Raw genomic sequence first — 27,421 nt, 5'->3', positions numbered from 1 at the left:
CTTCTTATGGCTATGAAGGAGAGAAGGAGACAGGAGTGAAGAGCAGTAGGACTTAGCATGAAAAAGAACAGAAGAGAAAACTTAGAATTTTCCCTCATATTTGATTTTTGCCAATTCCAAAGAATTGTAGTAATTGCTGTCAGAGGACACAGGCAATTTTTACTTTTTCAGAAACAACTATTTTGCATAAATAAAATAAATAAAGAAAGGAAATAATTTCCTGGCTTGTGGCTCATAAGCTGATCGTCTCTGAGCATGTTTTAGCCAGCTGGAGCCCAACACGCTTTATGTTCTCCACACTATTCCATCTGAAGTCTTGGCTACAGTAGCTTTGGCTGGTGGCAGAATGGGGAAAGATTTTGATAAAATGGAATGGAAAGAAGCAGGACTTAATAACAATACTGAACTTCTTTGTATTTTAATTTCTTCATTTGTCCCTGCTTATTTTTAGACTGAACTCTAAAAGATTTCTCAACAATGATTGCATTGATGTTTGTGTTATCATATTTCATCATATTGATGTTTATGTTATCATATCATATTTGAAGCCTAAACAATTGACTATTCAAATATATTTCCGTCTGATGGCTAATACCTACAATTCAAGTATTTATCTTTCAAAGGCAAGGGCCCTTCTCAGCCCCTCCTTAGCCTAAATTTTCTCAGGTGGGTAAGCTTTAAGATCACTCAATGAATGAGTATATGATAAATTGTAAAAAGGTTTCATATAGACATAATTAAAAAAGGATCTGATTGTTCTAATATAATTGCTAATCTTTGGTCAGCAAAAACATTCTCTAATAGAAGAACTAGATGGTGCCTGGCTACAACCAATGACTGCCCTGACAGGGAACACAGCAGAGAACCCCTGAGGGAGCAGGAGAGCAGTGGGATGCAGACCCCAAATTCTTATAAAAAGACCAGACTTAATGGTCTGGCTGAGACTGGAAGGACCCCGGTGGTCATGGCCCCCAGGCCTTCTGTTGGCCCAGGACAGGGACTATTCCCGAAGCCAACTCTTCAGACATGGGTTGGGCTGGACAATGGGTTGGACTGGACAATGGGTTGGAGAGGGCTGCTGGTGAGGAGTGAGCTTCTTGGATCAGGTGGACACTTGAGACTATGTTGGCATCTCCTGCCTGGAGGGGAGATGAGAGAGTGAAGGGGGTTAGAAGCTGGTGAAATGGACATGAAAAGAGAGAGTGGAGGGAGGGAGCAGATTGTCTCATTAGGCGGAGAGCAATTGGGAGTACGTAGCAAGGTGTATATAAGTTTTTGTGTGAGAGACTGACTTGATTTGTAAACTTTCACTTAAAGCACAATAAAAATTATTAAAAAAAATTCTCTAAAACTTGTGTCTATGTGTCTCTGATTTGCACGTTATTCACCCAGAGAAACTGTGAAAACAACTGCTTGCACAACATTCCTCAAGCTCACCTAGCACAGAACTTCTGATACAGAAAGTTCGAGGATTCAGCAAGGTTATCATCTTCCTATTGATCAGTATAATTTCATTTAGTTTCTTCATACATCATCCAGTAAAGTATTCACATCAGTGCCTACATCGCATAGATATTGTTTATATATGTCCAGTATATATGTGGAACACTTAGTGAAGTATCACAAAAACTAATCACTTGATTAATATAATTATAATTACTATTATTACTAGTCACATATTGTTGTTAGGTGTCATCGAGCCGGTTCCAATTCATATGTATCCTATGTACCACAGAACCAAACACCGTCCAGTCCTGTGCCATGCTCACAATCGTTGTTATGCTTGAGCCCATTGTTACAGCCATCTTGTTGAGGGTCTTCCTCTTTTTTGCTGACATTGTACTTTACCAAGGATGAGGTCCTTCTAGTTTTCAGAGTGTGAGTTCTGGAGTCAGATTATGTGTTGCTGTTGACACTATGCCAACTTATAGTGACCCTATAGACAGAGTAGAACTGACCTATAGAGTTTCCAAGACTGTAATATTTATACAAATTTCTCCCACATCTTTCTCCCACAGGGCAGCTGGTAAGCTCAAACCCCTGACATTTTGGTTAGCAGTCCAGTGTTAACCACTGTACCTCAGGGCTGCTGGAGTCATTACTCGAGTTCAAATCTGAAAATTGTCACTTGCTAGCTGGTAACATTGACAGTGGGAAATTTTTTTTTTTCTCTTCTTGAAGAGGCTCCCTGAAGTTACTTCTTAAATAGTTCAAAAGTTTTTGTTTGTTTGTTTGTTTTTATTGTCCTGATATCTTGATTCAATCACTTTCTTGGAGTTTTACCTGGTTAGAAAATGAAGATAGTAACAGTACTGATTCCAAAGTTTTAGGTACAAAGATAGACTACAGCATTTAGCAGTCTGGCAAAAATAATGTTAAAAAAAAAGTAGCCACTAATAATACCAGGGCATTCCAAGAGGTAAGAAGAAAGAACATGGCTGTTCATGTGGCCAGAAGATGATACCACTTCAATCCACACTATTTACTTATAAAGAGGAAAGAGATTGAAGTTTATTTAAAAATATGACAAAATACTTTTCCTTGCATTAGTTTTTGCTACTAACCCTTAAATTAAGTGAGGCATTGGAGAAAATATGATTCGTTTTAACTGGTTCTCATTTCTAGGAATTTGTTTTAATAACGAGATCAGCTAAGATTTATTTACATATCCACCTAAAATTTTACTGAAAATAACTCAAAGATGGCTAAAGCTGTACATCAACAGGGGATTGCCAGAAATTCAGGCCAGATTCAGAAGAGGACATGGAACAAGGGACATCATCACTAATGTCAGATGGATCTTGGCTGAAAGGAGAGAATACCAGAAAAATATTTACCTGTGTTTTATCTACTACACAAAGGCATTCAGCTTTGTGGATTATAACAAATTATGGATAACACATACAAGACTAATAGGCACATAGCTCAAAAGCAAAGAAAAGAAGGCAGGGAGGGACTGGGAAACTGTATGAACAGAAACAGGGAAACTGGAGTGCAGAAGGGAAGAGTGTTGACACATCACGGGGTTGGTAACCAATGTCACAAAACAATTTGTGTATTAACAGTTTAATGAGAAACTAATTTGCTGTGTAAACTTTCACCTAACCCCCCCAAAAAACCAAACCCACTGCCATCGAATCGATTCTGACTCATAGCGACCCTATAGGACAAAGTAGAACTGCCCCATACAGTTTCTAAGGAGCACCTGACAGATTTGAACTGCCGACTTCTTGGTTAGCAGCCGTAGCACTTAACCACTAGGCCACCAGGGTTTCCATAATTTTCACCTAAAAAAAAAAAAAAAAAGCATTATATATATATATATAACATTTCCAAGAATGAGAATTCCAGAACACTTAATCGTGCTCATGAGGAACCTGTACATAGACCAAGAGTCAGTCATTTGAACTGAAAAAGGGACAAGGTACGGTTTAAAATAGGAAAAGGGGTGCACCAGGGTTTATAATTTTGCCATACTTATTTGGCCTGTATGTCGAGCAAAGAATTCGAGAATCTAGACTATATGAAGAAGAGTGAGACATCAGAATTGGAGGAAGATTCATTAACAACCTGCCACATGCAGATGATACAACTTTGCTTGCTGAAAGTGAAGAGTGCTTGAAGCACTTACTGATGAAGATCAAAGACTACAATCTTCAGTATGGATTACGCCTCAGCATAAAGAAAACAAAAATCCTAACAACATCATGGTAAATAAAGAAAATATTGAAGTTGTTAAGAATTTCATTTTACTTAGATCAACATCCAATGCAGGAAAGAAATCAAACGACACGTTGCATTGGGCAAATCTGCTGCAAAAGATCTTCAAAGTGTTGAAAAGCAAAGATGTCATCCTGAGAACTAATGTGCCCTTGACTCAAGCCATGGCATTTTCAATTGCCTCATATGCATGTGAAAGCTGGACAATGAATAAGGAAGATCAAAGAATTGATGTCTTTGAATTACAGTGTTTGCAAAGAATATTGACTATACCATGGACTACCAAAAGAGCAAGCAAATTCGTCCTGGAAGAAGTACAGCCAGAGAGCTCCTTAGAAGCAAGGATGGCAAGACTCCATCTCGCTTATTTTGGATATGTTATCAGGAGGGACCAGTCCCTACAGGAGGACATCCTGCTTGGTAAAGTAGAGGGTGAGCAAAACAGAGAAAGACCCTCAATGAGATTGATTGGCATAGTGGCTTCAAGGATGGGCTCAAACATACTATTTTTGGACAGCACAGGACCTGGCAATATTTTATTCTGTTATACATGGGGTCGCTAGGAGTCAGAACCAACTTGAAGATACCTACAAACAACGAAAAGCCTAGAAAATGTGCACATTCTCTGTAATTAACTTTTTTGTAAAGATGTATTTTCCCTGGGATCTACGTCCTGAATAAGTTGACAAGTGACATATTACAATTTAAAACTAGGAATTCTTTATATCAAAATGCACTAACCCAAGCAGAAAAACATAGTATAATGATTATTCAAAATTCTTTGATAAGAACTTATTATTTGTGTGTACTAAAGGGGTGTTTTGAAGGTCACACAGAACTTAGCTGATCCTAGGGGTGTCATTCCTATCTATCAAACCTGAGTACAAATCAAATCAAATCAAATCAAATAAGAGGAATGGTCGATGTTCTTTCAGTCTTTCATTATACACCAGGAACTCTGTTGGAAAAGTAATCTTTACTATTTCGTTTAAACTCTACAACAAGCCTGTGACATAGATACCAATATTACCCATTATATTGGTAATCTCTGCATAGCAAACTACCTAAAATTTTAATGGCCTGAGTCAATACAAATTTATTATTTCACTGTTTTTGTGGGTCAGAAATCTGGAGGAGGCTAAGCTGGGTTTTTTGTTTTACAGTTTCTCAAAGGCTATAATCAATGTATTGGCTCAGGGTCTCTCATAGGCTTCAATCAAGTTGCTTTTCAGTGCTGTGGTCAGTACAAGGCTCTATTGGAGAAGCATCTACTTCCAAATCCATTTCAGTGGTTGTGGGCCAGATTCAATCCTCATGAGCCTCAATTCCTCATTGGCTGTTGCATGGAGACCTCTCAGGGTTCCTTGAAATATGGACCTCTCTAATATGCCAGCTTACTTCATCAGAGTAATCAAGCAAGAGAGCAAGAGAAAGTGTTTCAACAAGACAAAATCAGTTAAATTTGGAAGGGACATCTTATCACATATTCCATAGTGTTTGTTAGAAGCAAGTCACTAGGTCCAGCTCACATACAAAAGTATGAATACCATCAGATAGGAATCATTGGGAGCCATTTCTGAAGCTGCCTACTACATCCATGTTATCCGGAGGAGGGAATTAGTGTCTCATGTGGATAATTAACTTGTCCCTTGTCACCTAAGCAGTAAGAGGCAGAATGAGAATCTGATATCAATCAGAACTGATACTCTTAACTATTAAGCTGCTCTGCTGTACATTAAGCAGCAGCCAAGAGTGATGGCCAAATCGGATACTTGTCTCCAACATGATTTGACAGAATTAAATTAGCAACCTTCATCTAATTCTTTAAGCTAAAAGACCAGTGTGGCTTCAGACTAAACTGAGGCATCATTTAGTAAGTACTAATTGCAATCAGGGAGGAAGGATTTCTTGTTTTTATCTGACCCCCTGAACTATTTCATATGGAATTACATAGCAGGAAAATGCCAACAATAGAATGTGATGGGTCTGTTCGTTTGACACTAGCTGAGACGGTACATTGCCAATGCCAAAATCTTAGTGGCAGATGTCTTTGGATAGTCAACTCTGCAAAGGACAGTAGACAACATTTGATTGTACCATGACATTGTCCCTCCACAAGTAGAAATACATGATTTTCCCTCTAAGAATTAAACATTTCAAATCATTTCTTAAAAGAGAAAGGGAGTGATGAGAAAATGAGCTCAACTGAACAGTGTAAAGTTTCTGGCCTGCAAAACGTCCAGATAACCTGATTATCTGTCTTAAAATATGTGATACATTTCATCAACTTACAATAAAAATGAAGTAAATGGTTTTAGAATAGTTAATATAATATACATCATATCTGGAACTTGCTGCTGTGTTCATGTATGTCACCTTCACCTGGACTCACTCTTCTTGGGACAAGACCATTTCCCAGAGTGCCTAATCATGAAACTCAATCCTGGTTACTCCCTCCCTCCAGAGGTTAGACTTCAGACTCAACAGCTTCAGGCCAGACAACAGCAAGATTAACACCGAATAAAATTGTCATGAAAACCTGTGTTGTTTCGGGAGATTTTGTGCTGATTATACAACAACAGCAGGCAGTCAATAAAGAAGCTTGCAAAACTCTGCCTTATGATGTCAAGTTATCGCAGACTAGGTCTCAAAGGGAGAACTTTAGAATGCCCAGCATCAGCCACACAGGGTCTCTGTTGAAACTAGAGTATAGCGCATGTATTGACTGAGGAGATGAAGCCTCTGCTAATCCAAGAGCTTCATTCAGTGGACATGTGGCTGAATCAGAGTTGGGTGGGGAGGAGGAGGAAATCTTGCCTACTCAATTGTTACACATATTCAGGTTCATATTCAGGGCCCTTGCTACCCTACTTGTCACCTCAGTTTGAATTACGTAAAGGCACCCTCTCCTGGAGAACGCAAACTCTTAGCAAGGTTAAATTTGGGAAGTAGAGTGGGCCGGGTTTAGTCTTCACACATTGCACCCTCAGTTGGGCATCTATGTACAGTGAATAAATGTAATAATCACTTGTGTCTGTTCTGTTTTAAATTCTAAATGAGTTAGATCAGGAGAGGTTTGCTGCCTCTACTTTATTCTAGCCATAGAACCAAGCTCTCCAAAAATCATCTAGGTTCTGGCTTCAAACTAGATTTGTCACTGAAGATTCCCTGGTTATGAAAAATTGAACATCAAAAGGTAGATGTTTTAGAATCCCAGTCCTTTGTTTTTTAAGAGGCTATTAGTTGGAAACCTTGGCAGCATAGTGGTTAAGAGTTATGGCTGATAACCAAAAGGTCGGAATGTTGCAGGGCAAGGCTTCCCAGCTCGGGACTAAGCCCTGCCTACGATCTTACCTTCTTCTGACCAAGAGTGACCAGGAGAGGCTCAGAAGTTTCACACTAACAAAGGTTTATTAGGGACAGAAAGAAATTAAAGGCTTGCGAGGGAGAGATGGAGAGGGGTTTCTACCTACGCTAGTCTCCAGTCTCTCGTGAACAAAGGATTTCCTACGGTTTATAGAAGGTTTTAGGTGGGAAAGAGGCATTATTTTTATTCCTTAGATGAGTAGAGATTTCCAGAGAAGGGGAGGGATTATGAAAATCAAATGTGCGTGCAGTTAGAATTCAAGATGGATTTCCTCACAGAGGTTGCCGGAACTAAGATGGAGTCTGTCACAAAGGCTGCCAGGGTGTCGAACAGGACTTATTCTGGGATGTTGTGTATGCATGATGCCTCTGGATCTTGGTTCGAGCCCTGGCGAGGGGTCCCTGCTCATGTTTGTCTCATGTGGAAGTTCATTCATAGGGCACGTTCATCTTTACTGTGCCTGCTCTGCACCTGGTAAGGCATTGAAAAACAACTCAGGAGGATTATCAGTAATTTATAGCTAGTCAAACACACAGGGCCTTGAAATGTAGCCCCTTACCTTTCCTAAGCACCTAGTTTGTTAATCACAAGTAGTTCTCCAGTGCCAGCAGCAAAAGTTACATGGTGGTCTGCACTTAGGTTTAGATTCCAAGAATACTGAGTCAGAGGCTATTCAGTTCAGCCAGCCTGATCTCTTGCCTGTCTCAGGCAGTTCGAATCCACCAGCCGCTCCTTGGAAACCCTATTGGGGAGTTCTACTCTGTTCTAGGGGGTTGCTATGAGTTGGAATCTACTCAAAGGCAATTTTTTTTTTTTCTTGTAGCTGTCTACGCAAATTTAACTTTGGAGTTTAGGATTAAAAGGGATATGTGATTGAACAGACATTTTCAAGTCCATAGCAGGTCTTTTTATATCATCATATCTATAGAAAGAATATATCAATTATATGTGGTATGATAACCCTTGAGGTTTACGAAATTCAGAGTCACATAGTCAAATAGTAGCGATAATCATCTTAGCACTGTCTGGGGGAAAGGAAACCTTAACTAATGGCCTTTGAGTATTTTTATCCCACCAGAAAGCCAGCTCTAGGATGGAGATGGATCACTAGGCTGATTTCCCCTAATAGTATTCATTTTTTTTTGTATTCTAACCCTTCTTGTTGTGATTTTATACCTGCTTTGTACAACGTAGTTCACCATGTGTAGTTGCCAATAGTGAGGGACTCAGCTGACCAATTTAATTTGTTTCTGGTGAGAGACATATTGATATTTGAAAAAGAAAATCCTTGCTTGTGAAGGCAAAATTATGTTTTCTGGCTTCATCGATGAGGATAGTGTCCGGATTTAAGTAAAAATCACTGTGATAATAAATGGAATAAAATAATGCCTTGTGAAACACAGCTGAGTGGCTTTTTCTGTCTGACAACCCAACTGCTAATCTTACAGAAATGCCTAAAGATGTCATTTGTCCTAACGAGTGCAGCAGTACTCCCTCTGAACAGGTATCCTATCCATAGATGGCTCACAGTTGCCATGTGCAACGATCGTCACATCTATCACAGGACTTGCTGGTCTCCCGTGCGTACATCATCAACATCGACATGACTTACAGTATTTTACAGAAGATAAAAAAGAATCACATATACCATCTTACTTTACCCTCATTGTGCAATTAGTATTGTACAGAAGCAGATATTTAAACTGAATGATTACCTTGGCGCCTTCTGTGTTTGTTTACCAGCCCGAGCCTTTCCTACAGAGGAACCCTCACAAGCTTCCTGTGTCAATTCTCTTCCACAAGTTGTTGTAAAAAATAAATAAATAAATAGCATATGGCACTTAGGAAACTCCCTTCTGGGGGGTGGGGGAGTCCTGCAAACAAAAGCAGAAGGCTAGTATTTTTTGCCTAAAATACAGCAAGTGACTTTCTTGAGCCTGCAAGTCTTGCAAATGCTGAGACCAGGACCAAAACACAAGAGTTATTGCAACAAAGGCTCCTTAGTCCGCACCAGCTCTGTGCTAACCAATCTGTGTTTCATTTCCTGCTCTTTAAAATGTAGATAATGTGGTAATTTTGTCACCTAATTATGAAGATAAAAGAATGATCTTTGCACTGTGATGAACATAATAGGCACTATATATATATAAAAGCTATTGTTATTAGGGAAACCCTGGTGGCATAGTGGTTAAGAGCTACAGCTGCTAACCAAAAGTTGGTGGTTTGAATCTACCGGGTGCTCCTTGGAACCCGTGTGGGGCAGTTCTGCTCTGTCCTATAAAGTCGCTATGAATCAGAATCTACTCCACGACAATGGGTTTGGTTTTTTTTTTGGTTGCTATTAGAAGATTTTTTTTTTTTTTTTTATTAGAAGTCCCTGGGTGGAGTAAATAGTTCAGCACTAAGAGACTAACTAAAAGGTTGGCAATTTGAACCCACCCATAGATGCCTCAGAAGAAATATCAGCCTATTTGCTTCTAAAGTAGTTATACTCTGCACATGTATGAAGCTGCCATGAATCAGAATTGACTGGATGGTAACTTGTAATTGTTAATATTATCAATATTATTAACATTTGTTATGGTTATTCTTTCATGTGAAATTATTTTCTTCCACCTTCAGTATTTATGGGCCATCTACTAATGTCACAGTGGTTAAGAGTTCGGCTACTAACCAAAATGTTGGCAGATAGGATCTTCCAGCTGCTGCTTAGAAACCCTAAGGGGGAGTTCCGCTGTGTCCTATAGGGTGTTGTCATTCAGGTGTTATCATGTCCTTTTTTTTTTTTTTTTACAGATTACTTTATACATTAATATACAATATAAATGCATGGGATAATTTTCATGTTTTCAAAATTAACAAAATAAGATTTTGTTATTCAAATATACATTATTCAATTAGGCTTATTGGTATATAAACTTGGCATATATAATTCAATTTAAATGTGCCATAATGTTCCATTTTTTAAATTATGAAGTAGTTTGCTATTCTTTTTATTTACCCTGGTACACATTTACATGCCCCACCACCACCACCCCCCAATTTTTGTATTTTTGGGTTTTTTGCTATCACAAAGTGATATAAGTATTATTGCATCTGGGCAAGAGCAAGAGTTTATCTTGGAGATGAAGCAGAAATAGTTGGTTAAAAGTTATGTGTTCTATCAACTTGACTAAATATTGTTGACTTGTGCTCCAAAATTATTACCATCATTTACTTTTCCCCAGAATTTTCCTGGAAAATTGACTGTACATTGTGTTACCAGGTCTGTATTTTTTTTTTTTTTTAAACACATTTCATATGTCTGAAATGGTATCTCCTCGCTGTTTAATTTGCATTTTCCTGGTTACAGGTGAGTGCAGATTTTTGGGGGGTGAAATTTTTGACCATTTGGGCTTCCTCCTTTTTGCTTTTATTTCCTGTAATGTCTTTTGCCTGTTTTTATTTCTATAACATAGTTTGCCTTCTCTTATTGAATTGAAGATTCTTTTATATGTTTTGGAATCTAATGTTGTATTATATGCCTGGCAGTTTTGTCTAGTTGCCTTATTCATTCTATTATGGTATTATTGGAACAAAATTTTACATTTCAATATTGTCATATTTATGAATATTTTATTTCATTATTGGCACTTTTATCTGTGGTAAGAAATTCTTAGAGATCAATTTATTGACTATTATTTCTTTCTCTGGTAATCTGTAAAGTTGCCTATATCAACATAGATATGCTTCCAGTCTATCTTTTCCAATATTGATTCAAATATCACGTATTTTGTTGCAAATGGTTAAGAGCTCTACCAATAGCTGAAAGGAAACTCTGCTGGCCTAGCGGTTAAGTGCCACCAGGCACCCCTGGAAACTCTATGGGGCAGTTCTACTTTGTCATAAAGGGTCACTAAGAGTCGAAATCGTCTTTACAGCAACAGGCTTATAATTTTTTTTTGGAAGAGCTGGAAAGTCATTGGCTGGAAACTACCCAGAGGTGCCTTGGAAAAGAAGCCTGTTAACCTGCTTCTGAAAGGCGACAACCTTGAAAACCCTATGGAGCTGTTCTATTCTGCACAAGTGGGCTCGCCATGAGTCAGAATCAAATCCACAGCAACTGGCAACAGAAGAGGTAGATACGTTTATCTTCATAATAAACTCTGGTAGCTGATAGGACTATTTCATCTACTTTGTTATCTATTTATTTATATACTTATTTATTTTTGGAAATGACCTTGACTGTTCTTGACCCTTTTATCTTCTTTAAGAATAGTAGAACACGCTTGAAAAATTAATAGAAAAACATTGGTAAGTTATTTATTTGATTTGCATTTAATGCTGAGATTAATTCAGAGAGTTTTTTGTTTGTTTTTGTTTTTACTTTACATTGTCCTCCCTAGGTATCTCTTAAAAAAAAAAAAAACTCACCAAATTCATTTTTTTCGCATAGATTATTGAAATTCTAATTATTGGGGTGTATAATCAGCCTGTGTCATTGCTCAGCTACCTTCTTTTCCTGCTGGGACCTGCAGAGCCCTGCAGTTTGGCCCTTGAGCACTTTAGTTAGGATATTTCAGCTCATTGACCCAAACACAAATACCATTTAAGTCAAAAATACCTCTCATGACTTGAGATCAGCATATCTTATTTCCACACCTACATATCTTTCGAAACAATCTCCAACCACTTGGACTGCCTGTCTCTACCACAGAGACGCTGATTAATAAGAACACCAAGAAAGTGAAGCCAGCTGAGGGCAGCAACAACATACAGTACCGAAGGGGTAAGTTAGTGGATCAGCATACCTCAAAGGCCACTTTTGAATATCACTTAATACCTCTTGGGTTTTAAACCTCTCCTTCAGTCTAATCCTTGGCAAATACACCAAGGGAGGATTATTATAGAAACATTAGAAGCAAGGAGAAGAAAAAAAATGCAAATGATGTATTTGCTCCAGTTTTGGAAATATGTATTTCCTCCTTACAGAAGTGTTCTGGGTTCTTATTACATTCTTGATAAACTGGAAAAAAAAAAAAAAAAAAAACTCATTGCCACACAGTTGATTCCAACTCATAGCGATCCTGTAGGACACAGTAGAACTGCCACACAGTGTTTCCAGGGAGTGGCTGGTGAATTCGAACTGTTGGCTTTTTAGTTAGCAGCCAGCTTTGAACCACTCAGCCACCAGGGCTCCATAGCCTTCATAGTGGCTGGCACATTGTATTATGAATCTTGAGCTCTGAGCATTGAATACTTTCCAAGTAGATCTGCAAACTTTCAACATACTGGCATCAAGAGAATTGCCGAAAATCTCTTGTGAGTATAAAATCAAGTGATTGCCAATGAAACATAAGTGAGAAAATATAATGATGGATTATGTAAGCATAGGATTTCACAGGTAGGAATTTCATGTACATATCTGGGAGCAAAATAGTCAAATAATGCTTGATTCAGAATCCTGAATCTTTAGTAGGAATATTATTGTATTTCCCTTAATCACAACTAATGTATAATTCATATACATTACTATTTACAAACATATATATGGTTATATTTATACATGCTTACATTTATTGCATCACCCTCACAAACAATGGTTGATCCCATTGGTATAGCCACTGTGTGTCAATTCATCTCATTGAAGGTCTTCCTCTTTTGCTCTCGCTCTCTACTTTACCAAGCATTATGTCCTTCCCCAGGAACTGGTCCCTCCGGATAACATGCCCAAAGTACATGAAACAAAATCTTGCCATTCTCACTTCTAAGGGGCATTCTGACCGTACATCTTCCAAGATAGATCTGTCCATTCTGGCAGTACATGGTATATTCAATATACCAGCACCATAATTCAAAGGTATCATTTTTTCTTCCATCTTCCTTATTCATTGCCCAGTTTTCACATGCATGTGACGCTATTGAAAATACCATGGCTTCAGTCAAGTGCATCTAGGTCCTCAATATGATATCTTTGCTTCTTGACACTTTAAAGAGATCTTTGGCAGCAGCTTTTCCCAATGCAACATGTCTTTTTGTTTCTTCACTGTTTTTTCCATGGGTGTTGATTGTAGATCCAAGTAAATTGAAATCTATGATAACTTCAGCCTTTTTTCCCATTTATAGTGATATTGTGTATTGATCTAGTTTTGAAGATTTTTTGACTTCTTTATGGAGCCCTCGTGGCATAGTGGTTAAAAGATACAGCCACTAGCCAAAAGGTTGGAAGTTTGAATTTACCAGCCACTCCTTGGAAACTGTATGGGGCAGTTCTACTCTACAGAGTTGCTATGAGTCAGAATCTACCCAAGAGCAGCAGGTTTGATTTTGGTTTTGTTCTTTTTATGTTGAGGTGCAATCCACACTGAAGGTCGAATCTTTGATCTTCATTAGTACGTGTGTCTTAGGCTGGGTTCTCTAGAGAAGCAAAACCAGTAAAGCTTGTAAATAAATATATACGTACATATATATATATATATATATATATATATATATATATATATATATATATACAGATTTATATCCAGGAAACAGCTCATGCAATTGTAGGGGCTGGAATACCCCAAGTACTTACATCAGGATAGAGGCCTTTCCCAATTCATGGAGCCACAGAAACTGGTGAACCCAAGATGAGCAGGTCAGAGAGCAGGGCTACCACTCACAGGTTGTGATGGTCAAAGAATCCCCAAGGTCAGCACAGGCAAGACCTCAAGATTTCTCCTGATGCACGTAGCTGCAGTGTCTGGCGAACCCAAGCAGACAGGTTGGGGATCAGGACTCTTGCTCAAAGGCCATGAAGATTGACGAATCCCAAGATGGACAGGTAAGCTGCTAGCTTAAGTCCCAAGACCAGAGGTCAGACAAGAGGCAGCTGCTGGATCCAGAACAAGCCTACCACCTTTGCAAGACAAGCAGAAAGGAAGTAGGTGGCAGAAGGTGGAGAGATGAAAGCTGAGGGGGCAGTAAGCTGCCACAGGCACCACCCCTGCTGGTGCCACTCATCAGATTCCAGCATGGGGGTGATCACATATCAAATCACACAGGGAAGTGATCACAGTATTATACAACTGCCAAAACACTGAGAATCAGGGCTAAGCCACGTTGACACACAATCTTAACCATCACATATGTGCTTTAAGTGTTCTTTACTTTCAGCAAGGAAGGTTCTGTTATCTGCATATCAAAGGTTGTTAATGAGTCTTCCTCCAATCCTGATGTTTCATATTTCTTCATATAATCAGGCTTCTCTGATTATTTGCTCAGCATTTTTTTTTTTTTATATACAGATTGAATAAGTATGGTGGAAAGATACAACTCTGAAGCACATCCTTCCTGATTTTAAATCATGCAGCATCCCTTTATTTTATTCAAACAACTGCCTCTTGTCTATGTACAGGTTCCTCATAAGTGAGATAAAATGGCACGTATTGGCCATTTTGAATCAGACAATAATATGGTCTACTATGCTAGGAATGAAAAATTGAAGAGGAATGGTGTTGTATTCATCATCAAAAAGAACACTTTCAAGATCTATTCTAAAATGCAATGCTGTCATTGATAGGATAATATCCATATGCCTACAAGGAAGACCAGTTAATACAACTATTATTCAAATTTATGTGCTAACTGCTAATGTCAAACATGAAGAATTGAACACTTAATTGAACACAATTAAGTGTTCTGGAATTTATATTTTTTGCAACATTTTCCATAATTTGTTATGATCTTTACAGGTGCTAGGTTTTTTTATACAGGTGAGTGCCTTCATATAGGCAATAAAACACAGGTAAACATCTTTCTGGTGTTCTCTACTTTCAACCAAGATCCATCTGACATCAGCAATGATATCCCTCATTCCATGTCCTCTTCTGAATCCAGCTTGACTTCCTGGCAGTTCCCTGTCCATGTACTGCTGCAACCACTTTTGAATGATCTTCAGCAAATTTTTTACTTGTGTGAAATATTAATGATATTTTTCAATAATTTCCTCATTCTGTTGGATCACCTTTCTTTGAATGGGAACAAATATGGACGCCTTCCAGTTGGTCAGCCAGGTAACTGTCCTCAAAATTTCTTGGCATAGAAGAGTGAGTGCTACCAGGGCTGCATTCATTTGTTGAAACATCTCAATTTCTATTCTGTCAATTCCTGGAGGCTTCTTATTTATTTATTTTTGCCAGTGCCTTCAGTTCAGCTTAGATTTCTCCGTTCACTTCCATCAGTTCTTAATCGTATGCTGCATCCTGAAATGGCTGAACATCAACCAATTCTTTTTGTTTCTGTGACTACGTGCATTCCTTCCATATTCTTTTGATGCTTCCTGTGTCCTTTAATATTTTCCCTATTGTATCTTTCAATATTGCAACTAGGGGCTTGAATTTTCTCTTCAGTTCTTTCAGCTTTAGAAATGCCAAGCATGATCTTCACTTTTGGTTTTCTAACTCCAGGTCTTTGTACATTTCATTACGATACTTTAGTTTGTCCTTTCAAGCTGGCTCTTCAAATCTTTTGTTCAGCTTTTACTTCACCATTTCTTCCATTCATTTTAGCTACTCTACATTCAAGAGCAAGTTTCAGAGTCTCTTCTGACATCTATTTTGGTCTTTTTTGTCTTTCTTGTCATTTTAATGACTTTTGTTCTCTTCATGTATGATATCCTTGATGTCATTCTACAACTCATCTGGTCTTTGTTCATTAGTGTCCAATGCAACAAATTTATTCTCGAGATGGTCTCTAAATCAGGTGTGATAAAGTTAAGGTCATATTTTGGCTTTCTGAACTTGCTCTAATTTTCTTCAACTTCAACTCAAACTTGCAGATGAATAAATTGCGGTCTGTTCTACAGTCAGCCCCTAGCCTGCTTCTTCCTAATAATATTGAGCTTCTCCATTGTGTTTTTCCACGGATGTAGTCAATTTGATTCCTGGGCATTCCATCTGGCAAGGGCCACATATATAGTCCCTGTAAGTGTTTTCAAGAAAAGATATTTGCAATGAAGAAATTGTTAGTTAGCAAAACTCTGTCACACCATCTCTGCTATCGTTTCTATCACTGAGGCCATATTTTCCAACTATTGATCCTTTTTGTTTATTTCCAACTTTCCCATTCCAATCACCAATAATCATCAATGCATCTTGATTGTATGTTTGATCAATTTCAGACTGCAGAATTTGGTAAAAATCTTCAATTTCTTCCTCTTTGACATCAGTGGTTGGTGTAGAAATTTGAATAATAGTTATATTAATTGGTCTTCCTTGTAGACATATGGATATTATCTTATCACTGACAGTGTTGCGCTTCAGGATAGATCTTGAAATGTTCTTTTCTGATGATGAACATGATGCCGTTCCTCTTCATTTTTTCATTCCTGGCATAGTAGATCATATGATTGGCCAATTCAAAATGGCTAAAACCAGTTCATTTCAGCTCACCAATGCTTAGGATAATTTTTTTTCTTTTTTATGTGTTCCATTTCATTTTTGGTGAATTTCAGTTCCCCTAGATTCATACTTCTTACATTCTTAAGTTCTATTATTAATGCATTTGAAGATTTTCTTCTCAATTTGAGTCGTGCCACATTAGCAAATGAAGGACCTGAAAGCTTGACTCCATCCATGTCATTAAGGGCCACTCTACTTTGAGGAGGTAGCTCTTCCCCAGTCTTATCTGAGTGCATTCCAACATGAGTGGCTCATTTTCTGGCACTACATCACACGATATTCTGCTGCCATCCATACGGCTTTCACTGGACCACCAGGCCTTTCTTCCTAGTCTGTCTTAGTCTGGAAGCTCTGCTGAAACCTATCTACCACGGGTAATCCTACTGGTATTTGAAAGACCAGTAGCATAGCTTCCAGTGTCACAGCAACATGCAAGACACCACACTACAACAAACTGACAGATGAATGGTGCGATACTAATGATATTGTTTGATAATTTCTGCATTATTTTGGATCATCTTTCTTTGTAATAGGCATTTATATGGATCTATTCCACACTGTTGGCATGCTGGCTGTTTTCCAAACTTCTTGGCATAGATGAGTGAGTGCTTTCAGTGTTGCAAATATTTTATGAAACATCTCAATTTGTATTCCATCGCTTCCTGGAACCTTGTTTTTCACCAATGTCTTCAGTGCAGCTTGGACTTCTTCCTTCAGTACCATCTGTTCTTTGTTATATGCTACCTCCTGAAATGATTGGATATTGACCATTTCTTTTTGGTACAATGACACTATGTATTCCTTACACCTTCTTTTGATGCTTCCTATGCCCTTCAATTTTTTGTTCATAGAATCCTTTAATATTGCAACTCGAGCCTTGAATTTCTTTTTCAGTTCTTTCAGCTTGAGAAATGCCAAGCATGTTCTTCACTTTTGGTTTTCTAACTCCAGGTCTTTGCACATTTCATTGTAATGCTTTGGTTTGTCTTCTCAAGCTGCCCTGTGTATTCCATCTGGCAAGGTCCATGTGTATAGTCATTGTTTATGTTGTTGTAATGAATAAGTCATTGGCCTTGAAAAATTCTGTCATGAGATCTCCCACATCATTGTTATCGTCAAGGCTGTATTTTCCAATTACCAGTCTGTCTTGTTTGTTTCCAGCTTTCACATTTCGATCACCAGTAGTAATCAATGCATTTTGATTGCATGTTTGACCAGTTTCAGACTGCAGAATTTAGTAAGAATCTTCAATTCTTCATGTTTGACATTAGCAGTTAGCACAGAAATTTGAATAATAGTTGTATTAACTGGTCTTCCTTGTAGACATATGGATATTATCCTATCAATGAGAGCATTGCATTTTAGAATAGATCTTGATGTGTTCTTTTTGATGATAATACAACACCATTCCTCTTCAATTTTTCATTCCCAGCATACTAGACCATATTATTGTCTGATTCAAAATGGCTAATACCTGCCGTTTTATCTCATTAATGCCTAGGATATTGATCTTCAAGCATTCCATTTCCTTTTTGACATCTTCCAATTTTCCTAGATTCATACTTTGTACATTTCATTTTTTGATTAGTAGTGTATATTTTCAGATTTTTCTTTTCATTTGAGTCATGCCACATGAGCAAATGAAGGTCCCGGAAACTTTACTCCACCCACGTCATTAAGGTTGACTCTAATTTGAGGAGGCAGCTCTTCCCCCATCATCTTTTGAGTGCCTTCCAACCTGAAAAATTCATCTTCCAACACTTTATCAGACAGTGTTCTGTTGCTATTTATAAGGATTTCACTAGCCAATTTTTTCAGAAGTAGATCCCTGGGTCTTTCTTCCCTTTCTGTCTTATTCTGGAAGCTCTCTGAAATCTGTTCACCAAGGGTGATCCTGCTGATATCGGAAATATCAGTGGCATTTCTTTAGCAACACAGCAACATGCAAGCCTTTGCGTTACAACAATCTAACAAATGAGTGGTGGATATATACATAAAATCATTTAAATTAACAACTATGTTTTCTGATATTTTTTCAAAGTATACAAAACAATACACAAATCTATTGAAAATGACCTCTTTAAAGTGTTGAAAAGCAAAGATGTCACTTCGAGGACTAAGGTGTGCCTGGCCCAAACCTTGATATTTCTAATTGCTTCATATGCCTGAGAAAGCTGGGCAATGAATAAAAAAGGCTCAAGAATGGATGCTTTTGAATTATGGTTTTGGTGAAAAATATTGAATATATCATAGACTGCTAGAAAAACAAACATGTTTTTCTGGAAGAAATATATTCAGTGTACTCCTTAGAAGCCAGGATTATGAGATTTCCCCTAATGTACTTTGGACATGTTATCAGGAGGGACCAGTCACTGGAGGAAGACATCATGCTTGGTAAGGTAGAGTGTCAATAAAAAAAAAAAGTCTCTTGAGGAGATGGATTTACACAGTGGTTTCAACAGTGGGCTCAAACATAGCAATGATTGTGAGGATGACACAGAACTAGGCAGTGTTTCAGTCTGTCGTACAAGGGTTACCATGAGTCTGAACCAACTTTTAAGCATCTAACAACAACAAAAGCATACAAAATATGCATGCAAGCAAACCAAATGAGGAACTAAATTTATATATTTTACTATAGTTAGGAATTGACAAGGAGCCCTGGTGGTGCAATAGTTAAGAGCTGTGGCTGCTAACTAAAAGGGCAGCAGTTTGAATCCACCAGCTACCGCTTGGAAACCCTGTGGGGCAGTTCTACTCTGTTCTACAGTGTTGCTATGATTTATGAGTCAGAATTGACTCAATGGCAATGGGTTTGATTTGGTTCAGGAAATGACAGAATTGGGGCTGAAATAGAATTTGGAGTTCAACACGGCCAGACATCAGATTCTGTTATTTTTTTAATTGATTATGGATTATATGATTTATATTATTAAATTAAAAAATAGATAAGACAAATTAATCAATATTACGTTTTTATCACACATCTTCCCAGTTTAAACTTGGTGTTTACCAACTGCCCTTGAATGTAGTTTAATTATTTATTTTGCATTTTCATGCAAATTATTGGCTTTGTTCCATATTTTTCCTAAACTCAGTTTAATAACAAAAGACTACTTCATATTACTTTGATCCCAGGTTGAAGTGTGTTTATTAATGTTCTCTCCTTTGTTTCATTTCAAAGTAGACCATTAATTAATATCTAAATCTCTTATTTCTGAAACCATCTAACTCAAAATGTCTTCCTTCATCTTTTTATAAAGAAGCAAGTACAATTTTTTCCTATCCTTTTAATATCAATAAGAAGTAGGTTTAAAGAGGCAAGAACAGGTTCAAATGTCTTCAATTCTGTGAAGACTTTGTTAATAAAGAGGGAAAACAAGTGCTTTCTACCCTCATACAACTTGCTGCCTGCATAACCACATTATTATCTCAAGGCTTATTAGCATAACTTTATTGTCCCAGGAGATTCTTGCCTAGGCCAATAATTTTATACTTTATACAAGAATTTCCTGAAACACTAATCAATTCTTTAATAGAAAGAATCAACAGACATTTCAACGCTCTTTGAGCTTCTTGGACTTTGAAACTTTGCCATATGGCTCTTAACAATCTTAAACTATAATATTACAATATTTCTCCTATCTTAATTACCTCTTATATTTTAAAAATTTGCCTTAATACAGACTTCTAAATCTCAGTAAATCTAACCTCATCTTTCCCCCTTGGAAGCACAGGTATTGAGACTCTGTGGAGATAGTGTTCTCATTTACAGAGGTAAGCAATAAAGTCAGCTTTGTCTTATTAACAGGCAGGATTAGTAATATCTGGAGAGTCAGAATCCCTTACAAATTTCAAGTAGACTTCAATTCTCAAGTACTAAGTTCAGGAAAGAAAAGATATTAAATAATTAACACACAAACACACCTAAGCAAATGACGTGAGAATAAAAAGAAATGGAAATGAAATAGCTGAATTCATTCAAACCAGGTTATTCATTTTTTTGTAAAGTGCTTTACATAGTAATAAGAAACACTTCGTGTTCTGATATTTATTAGTTTTCAAAGGTTTTTTTTTTAATATACACAATCATTCTCTTAGCTAAATTGCTTTAAATTATCACTGAAAGTTACACTTTTGACAAACATTTCTTATTGCTATTTACTGAAAATGTGAACAAAAGCCAAGTCAGTTGGTATTTGCACTTTACTAAAGGGAGGGGTGGGAGTAAGTACAGGGAGGGGTGGGAGTAAGTATGGAAAGAGCTGTGACTGTTTTGAACAAAAGAATATTTAATTTGCATTGTAATTCTGCCACAAAAATTGCAGAAAGAGTGGGAGGAAGCAAGAACAACTACATACTGTTCGTAATGTTATGAGTTAGAAATATATAGACTTTGAGAAATTAGCAGCATTCCCCCCATGTTAATGGAAGATCTATAAAGTTCTAAGAAATTAAACTTAGAAACAACGTCCGGCAACACTATGGAAATTGAAATAAACTACTAAACAAAACAGCAAATGTTACAACAAACTCTATTTAATATTGTGTGGCCTTTGACAGCCTTGAATCAGAATGTTAATCATCTCCCTTAACAGAAGAATTTATCAAAACAAATAATTTATAATCAGCAAAAATTAATTCTATAGAAGACTGTAAAAATACAATAAGTTTAAAAAATTACAGTTTCTAACAAATCTAAAGTTTTCAGAAACAGGAAAAAGCTACTTAGAGTTTTTTTTTTTTTTTTTTGTAACAGATTTTCCGAGGTATAATTTATATAACTTACAATTTAAGGTGTGCAATTTAATGGTTTTTACTATATTCACAGATTTTGCAAAGATCACCACAATCAATTTTAAACCATTCATAATAGGCCAAAAGAAATTCTCACTATTTAGCCATCAACTTACAGTCTCTGCCTTCCCTCCAGCCCTAAGCAACCTACTGTCTGTTCCATAGATTTGCCTATTCTGGATATTTCATAAAAATGACATCGTAAAATATGTGGCCTTTTGCAATGTGTCACAATGAAAAATGAGTTTGTGCAGGGTTGTAGCTCTCGGCAAACTCTTGACATTACCCAATGATGAAATTACAAGCTTTATTATTTACATGGTAATTAGGACAAAGTGAAATTGGGTAAGTTTCATCATGGGTTTGGTCATCCTCAGACCTTTATCCCAGGATGGTTTGACCAGGAAACTTCTACGCATGGCCCACAATGTATTGTAGGTGGAAAACAAAGGGACAAAGGGACTTGTGAATTCCATATCTTATACTGGAGGTGTATGCATGCTGGAGTGAAGGGAAAAATGGGTAAGAGGAAGGAGCCTTTGTTCAGGTGCAACTGGCCTTACTTTCCTGTTACCAAGAAGGTAGACAGGCGCAAACAGCGTAGCTGTTCTGTGACTATAGCGTGTAACCATCGAAAAGAACATTCCTTTTCCTCCGGCTACAAGATTAATTTTGTAAGCCCGAGTTTTCTGATTAACCATACATGTTAAAAGTCATCAGGAGAAACCACCTCCCCTGGGGTGCATACTTAGTACAATTAAGTAGTCATCCATCGAGATGGTGAGAAGCTCATGCTGGGAAAGCAGCCATTTATCTTCCCTTGAGTGTAAGGCATCTTAGCAAAATGTTTTCAAGGTCCATCCATGCAGTAGCGTGAATCAATACTTCATTTTTTATGGCTGAGTAATATTCCCTTGTATGCATACTAAAAAGAAACATGGATACAGTAAAAAAAAATCTATTCATCAGTTCACACACATTTGAGCTTTTTGTACTTTCTTACCATTGTGAATACTGTTGTTATGAATATTAATACACATGGATTTGTGTGAACATATGTTTTCAATTCTCCTTAAATACCTAGAGATGAAATTGCTGGGTCAAATGGTAACTGTATTTAGGATTTTTTGAGGATCTGCCATTTTTTTGAAGTGGCTGGATCATTTTCTATTCCCACCAGCAGTACTTGAGGATTATAATTTCTTTACTTCCTCATCAACACTTGGTTTTATCTACCTTTTTGTTTGTAGAAATTTTATTGGATAGAAAGTGGTAGCTCACTGTGATTTGCTGTGCATTTTCCTGGTGACTAATGATGTTGACAATCTTTTCATGAACTTATTGGCCACTTGTGTACATTCTTTATAGAAATGTTTACTGATTTTATTTTTATTACTGTTTTAAGAATTTTTATATATTCTTGATAAAAGTCTTTTATCAAACCTATGATTTGCAAATATTTCCCTCATTCAGTGTTTTTTTTTTTTTTTTCTTTGTAGCACCCTTTGAAACACAAAAAATTTTTAATTTTTGTTAAACTCCAATTTATATTTTTATTTTGTTGTTTTAGGTCATATCTAATTACATCATTGTCATATCATACCATTTGGCAATCATATTACTGCCAAATTCAAGGTCACAAAGATTTACCCCTCTTTTTCTAAGAGTTTTATATTTTTATCTCTCATACTTAGATATTTAATCAATTTTGGACATTTTATTCTTTTGACGCTCTTGCAAATGGAATTCTTAATTTCATCATTTATTGCCATTGTATAGACATACAATTGATTTTTGCGTATTGATCTTAATGCTGCAAATTACTGAACTCACTCATAAGTGCTAATACTTCTTTCACAAATTCATGAACATTTTCTATGAAAAATAACATGTCATCTGCACATGGAAATAATTTTACTTCTTCTTTTCCAATATGGATGTTTCCTTTTTTCTTTATTTTTTATTTCTGTTTTTTTTTCTTTCAAGCTTGCCTTAACTAGAACTTCTAATACAATGTTGAATAGAAATGGTTGAGACAGACATCCTGTCATTTTCCTGATCTTAAAGGGAAAACATCCAGACTTTCACCACTAATTTTGATGTTAGCTATGGATTTTTCAAAAATGACCTTTATCAGGTTAAGAAAGTTCCCTCGTTTCTATGTTTATTAAGCAGTTTTATCATGAAAAAACATTGGATTTCTGTTTATCTTTTTCCTGGGTTGATTGAGTTGATTGTATGATCTTTGCCCTTCATTCCATTGATATGGTTTATTATATTAATTGATTTTGACATATTCAACAGAAATTTAACCTGAGATGAAGTTCTCTTGGTTATGGTGTGTAATCCTCTTTAACATATTGCCTGATTCAGTTTGCTAATATTTTATTGAAGAGTTTTGCATTTGTATTTTTAAGAGTTGATGACCAGTAGTTTTCTGTTCTTATGGTGTCTTTGTCTGGTTTTGGTACCAGGATAATTCTGGCCTCATAGGATGAAACGGGAAGCTGTTCCTCCTCGTACATTTTTTGGAAAGAGTTGGTATTAATTTTTCTTCAAATGTTTTATAGAATTATTTATGGAGCCATTTAGGCCTGGAATTTTCTGTGAGTAGTTTTCTGACTAATAGTTCAATATCTTAATTGTTCTAATATTATCCTCATTTTCTATTTCACCTTTAGTCATTATCAGTGTTTTTTTTTTTTTTTCTTTTAGGAAATTGTCAATTTCATCTAAGTCATTTATTAACATACAATTTTTCATCATATTTGCTTATAATTCTTATTTATTTCCATAAGGTTGGCAGCAATGACCCTCTTTCATTTGTGACTTTTGGTAAGTAGAGTTTTCTCTGGCTGTTCCTTTTCTAGTGCTCTAGTTTCCCTACTCTTGTTTTTTCACCTTTGCTTTAGGGTAATTGTTGACCTTTTGGTCTCATTTAGAAGTTTTTTTAATGGAACCCTGTACTAATGGGTAGTATCCTTTATTTTGTGTGTCAATCTGTTATTTCACTAAAAGGTGACATCAGGAAATAGTTTCAGTTCAGTTCTCTGCTGTTTAATATAAAAAAAACCCCACTGCCGTCGAATCGATTCTGACTCATAGCGACCCTATAGGACAGAGTAGAACTGCCCCATAGAGTTTCCAAGGAGCGCCTGGCGGATTTGAACTGCCAACCTCTTGGTTAGCAGCAGTACCACTTAACCACTATGCCACCAGGGTTTCCTGTTTAATATACACTGTTTAATTAATACATGCTTTTACTCTTTTATTTCCTTTCTTCTGCTTGGATTAGGTTTAGTTTGCTCTTCTGAAAGGACCATTTGTTTATTAATTTGAGATCTTTCTTGCTTTATATAAGCACTTATAGTTTTACATTTTCCTCTGAACATTGCTTGAGCTGCATTCCATAAGTTTTGGTATGTTTTATTTTTTACCCCTTCATCCCACTTTTTTTTTTTTTTTTTGGTATGTTGTTAATTTTCCTAAGTTTCTTTTTGAACCATGAGTTATTTAGTGTAGTGTGTTGTTTAAGTCCCATCTATTTGTGAATTCCAAATTTATTTGTTATCGATTTCTAATTTCATTTCATTGCAGTCAGAGAATATACTATGTATGATTTCAATATTTTCAAATTTTTAAGTCCTCTCTTTCCCCTAGTACATGTTTTTTTTTTTTTTTCCCCTGAAGTATGTTTCATGTTCACTTCTGTATTTTGCTGTTGTGTATGAAGTATTCCATAGGTATCTATTAGGTCTAGTTGGTTTATAGCCTCTCTTTCTTTGTTGATCTTTTGCCTATTTGTTTTATCGAATATTAAAAGTAGGGTACTAAAGTCGCCAACTGTTATTGTTCAGTTGTCACTTAGACCATTCACTTCTGTCAATTTTGCCTCAAAATAAGTGGGGCTTTTTTACTAGTTGCGTATGTGTTTTAAATTGTTATATCTTTCTAAGGTACTGACCTTTTCATTATTATCTGTCTTTTTCTCTAGTTAACATCTTTTTAAATTGTAGTGTGTCTGATATTCATATAGTCACTACTTGCTATTTACATGATAGACTTTTTGGTTTCTCCTTCTACTTTCAGCATATTTGTATTTCTGACTCCACAGTGTGTGTCCTGTGGATAGCATATATTTGGATCTTGTTTTTATTTGTTACCCAGTCTGACAATCTCTGTCTTTTTGTTTGCTAATTCCTTTATATTTAATATTATTATCGATATGATTTGAGTTATAGCTGCTACTTGACTGTTTTTTTTTTTCCTGCTGTTTCTCCTTTACTGCTTTATTTTACATTACAGGAGAATTTTCTAGTATAATGTTTTAATTCTTTAGTGATATATTTTCATTATGTTTTTTAGTTATTTTCTTAGTGTGGCTTTAGGGCTTATCACATACATGTTAACAGAATATATTAAAAATCTGTATTTTTTCCAATACAATGTAGAAATTTTACTCTTACTCCTGTTCTTTTGTTTTTGTGCTGTCGTTGTTAACCCTATTACATCTTGATATGTTACAGACATAATGACACATTGTTGTAATTACTACTTTATATAATTTTATGTCATTTAAAGAAGCTGAGAGGTGGCAGGAGAGCAAGAACTTACTTCAGGAGTTGCTATGTTAATCTTCTCATTTATCATTTCTGATTCTCTTCATTTGTCACTATGGATTCAAGTTACCATCTCTTGTCATTTCCCTAATCTAATACAGCTTTGTCTCCAATAACCTCTTTGTACTGATATTGACAAATAAATTCCATTTCTATGTGATATACACCCAGCAAAACAATTATATGCCTGTTTCATACAATAGTTTCTTTTTTATATCAGTTAAAAGTGGGAAGTTGACAAAGTATGCATTTATACCCCCTTTGTAATTTGATAATTATCTTTATCAGTGCTCTTTGTTTTTGTGTGGGTATGAATTAGTGACGGGGTCTCTTGATTTTCTTCCAAATAACTTCTTTCAGCAGTACTCATAAGCTGGGTCTTCTAGAACTGAATTCTCTCAGTTTTTTTCGGTAAATGTCTTTATCTTTAGTTCACCTTCGTTGCTGAAGAGACATTTCTATATATAGGAATTTTGGTGGGAGTTTTTCTCCCCCCTCACCAAGTATTTTCCATGCATCACCCTATTGCCTTCCAATTTCCATTGTTATTGACAAGAAGTAACATGTTAATCTTATTAGGGTTTTGTTGTATATGACGAGTCATTTTTCCCTTTGATTTCAAGAATAATTTTTTGCTGTTTTCTTTTTGTCCTTCAGCATTTTTACTGTGATGCACCTGTGTGTGGATATCTTTGCATTTATTCTGCTTGGATACTTGGAGTGTTTTGAACTTCTTGGATGTGTAGATTAATATTTTGCATCAAAGTTAAGAAGTTTTCAGCCATTATTTCTACAAGTATTTTTTTTTTCTACTCCTTCCTCTTCCTTCATTCTGATATTTCCATTATGTGTGTATTGATGTGCTTAATGGTGTCCCATATTTCTCTGAGGCTTTGTTCATTTTTTTTCTTGAGATTTTGCAGCCTGTACTGATCTATCTTCAAGGTCACTAATTCTTCTGACAACTCAAAAATTTTGAGCCCTTCTAATATTTTTTTTTTTTATTTTGGCTATTGTATTTTTCAACTCTAGATTTTCTGTTTGATTCTCTTTTTATTATTTCTATTTCCGACTTGGAATTTTCTGTTTAAGGAGCCATTGTCGTTATACCTTTCTTTATTATTATTATTTTCTTTTTATCTAAACACCGGTTTCCTTAGTTCTTTGATCATACTTAATGTGATTGTTAAGGTCGTGTGTCAACTTAGCCAGCCCATGATTCTCAGCGGTTTCACAGTTATGATGTAGTTTGTCAGTCATATACTGATGTAATCACCTCCATGATAAGATCTGTTATAACTGGTCACCTCCACGATAGAATCTGCTGTGAGTAGCCAATCAGTTGAAAGGGAGTTTCCCTGGTGGTGTTGCCTGCATCCAACATATGTGGACTTTCTGGCAAAGCTGGCTGGCTTTTGCTTTGCTCGGTGTCCTGCCTTTGGCTCATCAGTATCTGAACTTCATTTCTTGGAACTTGGGCAAGCAGCCTGCCATCTTCC

Source organism: Elephas maximus, chromosome 17, assembly GCF_024166365.1.
Source record: "Elephas maximus indicus isolate mEleMax1 chromosome 17, mEleMax1 primary haplotype, whole genome shotgun sequence".
NCBI lineage: Eukaryota > Metazoa > Chordata > Mammalia > Proboscidea > Elephantidae > Elephas > Elephas maximus.
Note: the sequence above shows the minus strand (reverse complement) of the source record.